Below are 8,754 nucleotides of genomic sequence, written 5' to 3' on the forward strand. Positions count from 1 at the left end.
AGACAGATGGGTTTTCTGCTGTGAGATCCTCCCTACACCCCGTCAGCTGACTCCGTTACCATGGTTCCCAGGGGGACAGCTGGAGTCACTCTCTAGCAGGACATGTCTATACACCCCTAGCACCAGCCATGGCGACACCACCCGTGTCGGCACCACCCACGGTGTCTCCGTTGAGACGTGAGAAACGAAGCCGTTTCTTCATGAAACCACCAACCACAAACTGAAGGCTAAGAAGCCTTATTGGTGGCTCTGTGTGATGTCACAGCAGGCAGGGAACCAATCAGATATGTTCAGGAGTGCTCCGTTTCTCCAATCACTACTGAATGGAAACGGGCAAAAAAATATTAAACTGCAAAGGATACATACTGTCAATAAACGAGCGATGGACTACATCTTACTGTATCTCATTGACATATATCATCCCAGAAGTTGATTCACGTTGGCTCCTTCCTGAACCCACTGACCTACCGCGGCCTGTGAGACTGTGAGAGAGTGTGTACTCAGAGTTAATTGTTTGGCTGTGTTGTGTTGTTGAGATGTGTTGTTGAGTTGTGTTGTTGAGTTGTGTGGCTGTGTTGTGTTGTTGAGTTGTGTGGCTGGGTTGTGCGGTTGAGTGGCGTGGTTGCGTTGTGTTGTTGAGTTGTGTTGTTGAGTTGTGTGGCTGGGTTGGATTGTTGAGTTGTGTTGTTGGGTTGCGTTGTGTTGTTGAGTTGTGTGGCTTCTTTCTGTTGTTGAGTTGGGTTGTTGGGTTTTGTTGCTGAGTTCTGTTGTTGACTTGTGTTGCTAAGTTGTGTCGTTGTGGGTCCAGACCGCTGAATCAGGGAGATGAACTGAGGAGTGGTGGAATGCAGATATAGAAGCAGATATAGAGGGAGGGTCAGCAGCAGGAGACAGTGGAGTGTCAAATGAACACAGCGGTCTGAAATTCTTGGATGCATTTTGACACTGGAATCCATCAGATGTGACCTTTAACCCCGGGACCCCATCAACCCGACTGTTGTTCAACGGTCGGGCACAAAGCAGGGCGGAGACAGTCCTCAGGGCGGAGGGTGATGATGAACCCTCCCACAGATGTAGTGTGGCGGTAGGGTGATGAGAGAGGGCTCTGACTGTCCACCTCCCACTCTCTGTTCAGGATTCCACCCTCCTGCCCACAGAGACGACTTAATTCACCAGCAGACAAGACGTATGCAAAACCACCAGCATCGCTTGAGTAGGAGTAGGAGAGAGACGGCCGGCCTTCAGGCTGGGGGAGGAACCTCAACTGACTGCAGCTGATCTGACCCACAGTGGCAATCCATCATGAACACCTCACATGACAGGGAATGTGGTTTTATAAAAGCAAACATCTTTTCATCAGTCGTGTTCTCTCTCTCTCTCTCTCTCTCTCTCTGAGCGAGAGAGAGAGAGAGCGAGAGAGAGAGAGAAGCCCTCCATTGGCAGCTCTAAGCTGACACACTGTTGCCATAGCAGCCGAGGAGAGGTGCCAGCGGCTCCAGATTGGGAGCAGGAGGACCTTAGTTTCATACAGAGCAGAATCATACACTCTCTATACCATCTGAGAGGAGGCCTATAGGCTCGCTGTGTGTATCGGGGGGCTTTGATATTGAATAGTATAGGTTCCAAATCAGCTTAATCCACCATGCTTTCATATATAAGGCAAAATATGACCGACTGCCAATGAAAGAAATACAGTTAAACCTATTTCACAAACGTGACGAATAGGTGTGATGTAGCTAGGAGGATGTCGTTTACGTTGGCCAATGCTCAAACCAACTGCGTGGAGGCTGCCAAGCCACGGCGCTAGTGACACCGCTGACGCTGACAGTGACGGCACGAACCTGAAGATGGTGCTGTTGTAACTCGGCTCTTTGATTCAGAGTTTTTTCAACGCTCAGCTTGGAAAAGCACAGCGCAATGTCGACATCATCCGGCAAAAGTCCATGTTGGCCCTAAATTAACTTTCTAAAATGACTCTGCCAGCAGGGCCTATCTTTAATCCTTTCATCATTTTCGAGCATAGCAGCAACAAAACAATTAAATGTTTAGCTAATAGGTCTAGGAATAATATAACTTAAGCACAGAATAGGAAAAGCAAAAGTAAGTGCAATGATGACTCAAATGGTCCTACCCATAGATATAAATATAACACGTTTTCCACAGTTTCATAAACATCCGGGGCTTAGCCCAGACGGAAAATGAAAGGCCACAATTATTACATTTTGTACAATTATATGCAATTATATGCAATTTTTTTCATAATGCTTCACCTAAATATACAAAATACGCAGTTTATTATAGCTTAAAATACACGCTGACTGCTTTGCTGCTCATCCCCAAATAACTAAAGTTCCATTCAAGTTATTTCATAGTAAAATGAATACAAGTGATAGACCTTACATACAAACACGCACGGATCTGACTGGGGATAGGATAGGTTAATTCACTTGAGGTGGTAGAAAGGTTATCTTTTTTAACCATTTATTCTCTTGCCTAGAAGGACTATTTAGACTAGGCTACTTAAAAATATTTTTACTTTTATTTATGTTTTTACCCAAAAAAAATATTTGGGGCTAATTAAACACAGGGTCTGTGTTTAGGATGTCTCGGTTTAGGTTCTGTGTTCAGGGCCTAATGGACCAGGTGAACACGCGTCCTGCCGTCCTCCGAGCTGCAGGAAACGCACCAAGTTCGAGGTGGTTAATATTTAGCTCAGACCTCGTTCACTCAATACATTCATGATCCAAAATCTGACAGCAGCTGACCTCAGATCCGGTGAAGTAGGATTTTATTTCTTTCACTTCATGTTTCGACCAATCCTGTTGCTGGAGGCAGAGTGTGTGCAGACAAACTAGACCAGCACATTCACATTTTAAAAAGTAAATACACACATCCTGTATAATTAATTAAGGTGTATGACAGCTCCCTCTGCTGGACAGTCTCACACCAAACTACATTTTCCGTTTGAACCAACGTAGCTATAGTACATTGATGCGAGACGGGATGGTGGATTGAACGTGTTGTAGTAGCAGAGAATGGCCTGTGGGGCAGTATGTACATTGTTAAATACATGACTAGGCTTGAATTTAGTAGTAATATGGAGGTTTCGTATTTTTACAAAATGGATTATTGAACATTGCTGAATAACATTCATGTATATTAAATGTATTGCATTTAGCAATACATTTAATTTAGCTTGACATTAACCAAGTTAAAGGACAATTAAATGAACAGCACCAAATATGCAGAAGTCAATGTGGGATTTTAATATATAAACAAAAACACTTGACAGAAGTTTAATACATATTTTTATAAAGGAAAGCAGGGGAAAACATTTTCCCAGATGATTCTTTTCAAAATGTCACCATTCAGAAAGCAAGTGAAGAGGTTTGTGTAAAACCAGCCCTCCCTATCCAGCTCTGTCCCTGACTCTAAACCCTGACTCTCAACCCTACGCTGAACCCTCTGAGGGCAGGAAGACGCTCCTTCAGTGTAAACGTTCAAGAAGGCACTCCTTCAGAGTAAAGGTTCGAACCACAGAGAAGGAAGAAGAAGGGGAAGGAGTAGAGAGTAGTGAAGTAATGAGGTTAGTGACAGACGTGAGGGAAAGGCGTGTGGAAGCACACGGCTACATGTGGGGTCAAGAAGATCACTCCCACTGGAGGTCATTGATCCATCAGCCTCAGACCGCTGAGCTCAGCAGGTCTTCTGGAGGACGAGGCTCAGATGAACTGAGGAGACGGGACCAGCAGGATGTCAGGATCAGGTGGGTTCAGCTCAGGTGCGTCTTCCCCCGACCAAACAGGATCAGGTGAGGTTCAGCTCAGGTGTGTCTGCCCGGACCAGACAAGGACATGGATTAGGTTCGATATTCAAAAGATGCAACATTATCTAAACCAAAGAGACGCCATTAAGGAGCAGGCAGGCTTTAGGGCGCCTTGCTCAAGGACGCATCACTGTATTCTGAGGACTTGAACCCGGCACCATTGGTCTGAGAGTTGAACCCCCAACCCCTACCTAGTCCACTATGTAATGCAAACTTACGAGGAATCCTTGATGGAGAGTCCTGGTTGTCCTCATGATTTGCCTTCCGGATGTACGGCTTCTCCGTCAGTCCTCCAGATTCCTGGTCACAAATGTAATTTGTCTCTATTGTAAGGTCACAAACACAGTAGTAGTTTGTCTCTAATGTAAGGTCACAAACACAGAGTAGTTGGGCTCTAATGGCGCGTAACAAAGTATCAGCTGTAGTTTTTCTGGTAACCAACCACAGTAGTATGCCTTAACTTCTACTGGACAAACTAATCCTGCGTTACAACAAGTCCAGTCTGTTTACTTTATGCAAACTCACGAGGATCTTTGTTGGTAGAGTGATGTCGTCCTCCAGAGTCTTGGCTCCTCCATCAGCTCTCCTCAGCCAGAGTCCTGGTCTGGAACAAACAGCGCAAGTCTGGCCCCAACGTCTGTAACAAACATGTAGTTTTTCTTAATTTTAAGCCCTTTATTTCCACTTTGTTAGGTTAATACAAACTTACAATCCTTGTTGGTAGAGAGATGGTCATCCTCCAGATTAACGGCTCCCCTACCAGCTCGCCTCCGCTTCAGAAACACGTCCTAGTTAGAAAACACAGCGGTAGTTTGTTAACGCATGTCAAAGTAACAGCTGTATTTTGCCCTTTAAGTCAACCATGCAAGTAAATACAAACTTACGAGGAATCCTTGTTGGTTGATTCCTAGTCGTCCTCCAGCGTCTCAGCTCCTCCATCAGCTCTCCTCAGACAGAGTCCTGGTCTGGAACAAACAGCAGAAGTCTTGCTTCAATATGTGTAAAACAGATGTAGTCGGTATATATGGTACAAACGCCGGTGGTTTGTGGTAGCAGTATTCTACGAGAAGTGCAGTGAGTGTATGGTCACTTCAGAGTCAGGCTCCATCTACCTCACGACAGACATCCTCCACCAGGCAGGCCTCCATCAGCACCTCCACCAGGCAGGGCCTTCAGCACGGCTCCTCCATCAGCTCCTTCAGCCATGCTTCCTCTGGTTCAAACACAGAGTTTAATACATATTTTTGTGAAGGAAAGCAGAGGAAAACATTTTCCCAAATGAATCTTTTCAAAATGTCACCACCATACAGAAAGCAAGTGAAGAGGTTTGTGTAAAACCAGCCCTTCCTGACCAGCTCTGTCCCTGACTCTAAACCCTGACTCTCAACCCTAACGCTGAACCCTCTGAGGGCAGGAAGACGCTCCTTCAGTGTAAAGGTTCAAGGAGACACTCCTTCAGAGTAAAGGTTCGGACCACGGAGAAGGAAGAAGAAGGGGAAGGAGTAGAGAGTAGTGAAGTAGTGAGGTTAGTGACAGACGTCAGGGAAAGGCGTGTGGAAGCACACGGGTACATGTGGGGTCAAGAAGATCACTCCCACTGGAGGTCATTGATCCCTCAGCCTCAGACCGCTGAGCTCAGCAGGTCTTCTGGAGGACGAGGCTCAGATGAACTGAGGAGACGGAACCAGCAGGATGTCCGGATCAGGAGGGGTTCAGCTCAGGTGTGTCTGCCCCCGACCAAACAGGATCAGGGGAGGTGCAGCTCACGTGTGTCTGCCGGGACCAAATGAGGACATGGATTAAGTTCAATATTCAACAGATGCAACATTATCTGAACCAAAGAGACGTCATTAAGGAGCAGCAGGCAGGCTTTAGGGCGCCTTGCTCAAGGACGTATCACTGTATTCTGAAGACTTGAACCCGGCACCATTGGTTTGAGAGCTGAACCCCCAACCTAGTCCACTAGGTCCAGATAATGCAAACTTACGAGGAATCCTTGATGGTAGAGTCCTGGTCGTCCTCAGGATTTGCCTTCCAGATGTACGGCTTCTCCGTCAGTCCTCCAGACAGTAGTAGTTTGTCTCTAATGTAAGGTCACAAACACAGGAGTAGTTGGGATCTAATGGCACGTAACAAAGTACAGCTGTAGTTTGTCTGGTAACCAACCACAGTAATACGCCTTACTTCTACTGGACAAACTAATCCTGCATTACAACAAGTCCACTCTACTTACTTATGCAAACTTACGAGGATCCTTGTTGATGGAGTGATGTCGTCCTCCAGAGTCTTGGCTCCTCCATCAGCTCTCCTCAGCCAGAGTCCTGGTCTGGAACAAACAGCGCAAGTCTGGTCCCAACGTCTGGTAACAAACATGTAGTTTGTATTATTTTTAAGCCCTTTATTTCCACTTTGTTGATACAGGTTAATACACACTTACAATCCTTGTTGGTAGAGTGATGGTCATCCTCCAGATTCACGGCTCCCCTACCAGCTTGCTCCACTCCAGAAAGGTTTCTAGTAAGAAAAACCAGCGGTAGTTTGTTAACGCATGTCAAAGTAACAGCTGTATTTTGCCCTTTAAGTCAACCATGCAAGTAAATACAAACTTACGAGGAATCCTTGTTGGTTGATTCCTAGTCGTCCTCCAGCGTCTCAGCTCCTCCATCAGCTCTCCTCAGACAGAGTCCTGGTCTGGAACAAACAGCAGAAGTCTTGCTTTAATGTGTGGTAAAACGGATGTAGTTGTCTGGTATATATGGTACAAACGCCGGTGGTTTGTGGTAGCAGTATTCTACGAGAAGTGGCAGTGAGTGTGATGATCACTTCAGAGTCAGGCTCCATCTACCCCACGACAGACATCCTCCACCAGGCAGGGCCTCCGTCAGCTCATCCACCAGGCAGGGCCTTCAGCACGGCTCCTCCATCAGCTCCTACAGCCATGGATTCCTGGTCTGGTTACAAACACAGTTGGTCTCAGAAGTGAATCACCTGGGGACGCAACACACCCACCTCCTGCATCTGAGGTTCACTTGTAAAATGGAGGACAAATTTAAAACATATTTAAACACTTAAATTAGACAACGTCTGCAGATTGTCGCGTTCAGCAATTCATCCACTACGGTCATAGCAGCACTATATAATGGCTCATATGACTCCTACATAAATCTGGTATGAATCACAGCTTGGCACAGATGTAAAGTCATAAGATGATCAAAACCAGACCTAAACTACTGAGGATTTTAGTGTTTCAGATGAGGTTGGTGATGGTTACCCTCTGGTCCGGTGCTGCAGGCTCCTGGTCTCCAGCCTCAGTCTCCGGTCCATCCTAGCACCACAAGCCTCCGCTCCCCAGCCTCTCAGCCTCACCTTTCAGCTACAGCAGCTGGTTTATATCAGCATTTGCCCAACAATAAATTAATTGACTCATCCAAAACCTAGTTACAAAATTAATTTAACTATTATTTTATAACTCAAGGCTGGAAAAGACTTGAGACCAGACATGCGCATTCCATTTTGGGAATGAAGACAGCAGTCCACAATTTTAAAGAAGTGGTTCAGGCCATTAATTTCTCTACTCCACACAAGAGCACTGACATGTTCTGGAAGACTTGTGACAGGAGGTGGAGGTCTGGCTCTGGGTGAGGAGGTGGAGGTCTTGCTCTGGGTGAGGAGGTGGACACCTTGGGACAAACTACATGTTACCTTTTTAACCTTGTACAGTTCTAGAGCATCTTCTACTGTAACATGTGGGAAGGACGGCCATTATTTTAGCTTTGATATTATCCAGTTGGTAACTCTGCACCAAAGTCGTTTTTTAACGTCATTCCATTTGGTAGGGTTTAACTTCTGTGGCAATTAATGACAGCAGATATTTAGAACGTACAAAAGCTGAAGTAACAAAGAACACTAAGCATTATTGATATTCAATCAAATTTACTCAGCCATATTCAGTTGGTGGGTTCCGTTGAAGAAATGTCAAATTGTCTTCCACCTTGAAATGATTTTCAGCCTTCACCGATGGTCAGAAATGGGCCCGCAAGTAGAACGCTGTTGGTACGCCGCGAGAGTCCCGTCAACGTGATTAAAAGTACGGCGCAACCATCGGAAATTATCAACATATTGTACGATGTACGTGTCAGTATGTATTTAATATCAAACTTAAGTTGTTTAAAATAAGGGGCCACAATTCCCAATGGAAACTGAAAAATAGTTTCCGTTGGCAACGGCTCGAGGTTACGCAAATACAATCCAGAACGTTCAGCGAGATTCCTGTCCAACTAACTGCCAGGTGGCTTCTAATGGTTGTCAAGACTACAACGTTTTATGCTAATCATTGGGACTAAATCAAGTGACCGCACTCAAAACCTTCCACGGCGGGAAGCACAAACCGTCCGACTGGAATCCGAACATTCCGGCCGGAACCAACCAAAGAAAAAACAGAACCAGCGCCTCACCTTGAGCTGAACGGAGGAAGATCCTGAAGTCCAGCGATGGTCTTCATTAAAACACAGCCCGAACTTACCTTGAGGCGATCTGTTTGTTGCTGTTGGTCATAACTACTATTCAGTGTACCTTTACATTATTATGCACCTAGCGTGTACACGTTATATCAATCAAAAACCGTACGAAGAACCAAACTACCAGGTACATCCCACAACAACAATTCCTTGCCTAAAAACAATGGAATCATTCAATACAAAACCGTGTCTACATTTTACAATTATCTAGATTATTCAGGGTACAAACCATACAGAGCAAATCTAAACGTTGAGCTCCCAGAGAGCCAACCATAGCCCTGCAACGTCACCCTGACCGACTCATCACCAACAGCAAATCATGCAAGCTGGCCAACACATGTACAGGTCCAGCGAGAAGTGGGCATTTGAGCGAAAGGACTGCCCATAATAAAATAAAGCCCAATTCCTGAA

At 45.6% G+C, this 8,754-nt stretch overlaps 1 long non-coding RNA gene across 1 annotated transcript; it reads right to left on the reverse strand.

Moving 5' to 3' along the window:
- Positions 1-3,794: 3,794 nt before the first annotated feature.
- LOC115537580 (uncharacterized) lies at positions 3,795-6,322 on the reverse strand. The gene is made up of 4 exons (XR_003974831.1): positions 6,264-6,322; positions 4,352-4,463; positions 4,045-4,126; positions 3,795-3,833 (listed from the first exon to the last, which is right to left on the reverse strand). It is a non-coding gene; the product is annotated as an uncharacterized LOC115537580 (long non-coding RNA).
- Positions 6,323-8,754: the final 2,432 nt, after the last annotated feature.

The sequence above is a fragment of the Gadus morhua genome, chromosome 23, assembly GCF_902167405.1.
Source record: "Gadus morhua chromosome 23, gadMor3.0, whole genome shotgun sequence".
Lineage (NCBI taxonomy): Eukaryota > Metazoa > Chordata > Actinopteri > Gadiformes > Gadidae > Gadus > Gadus morhua.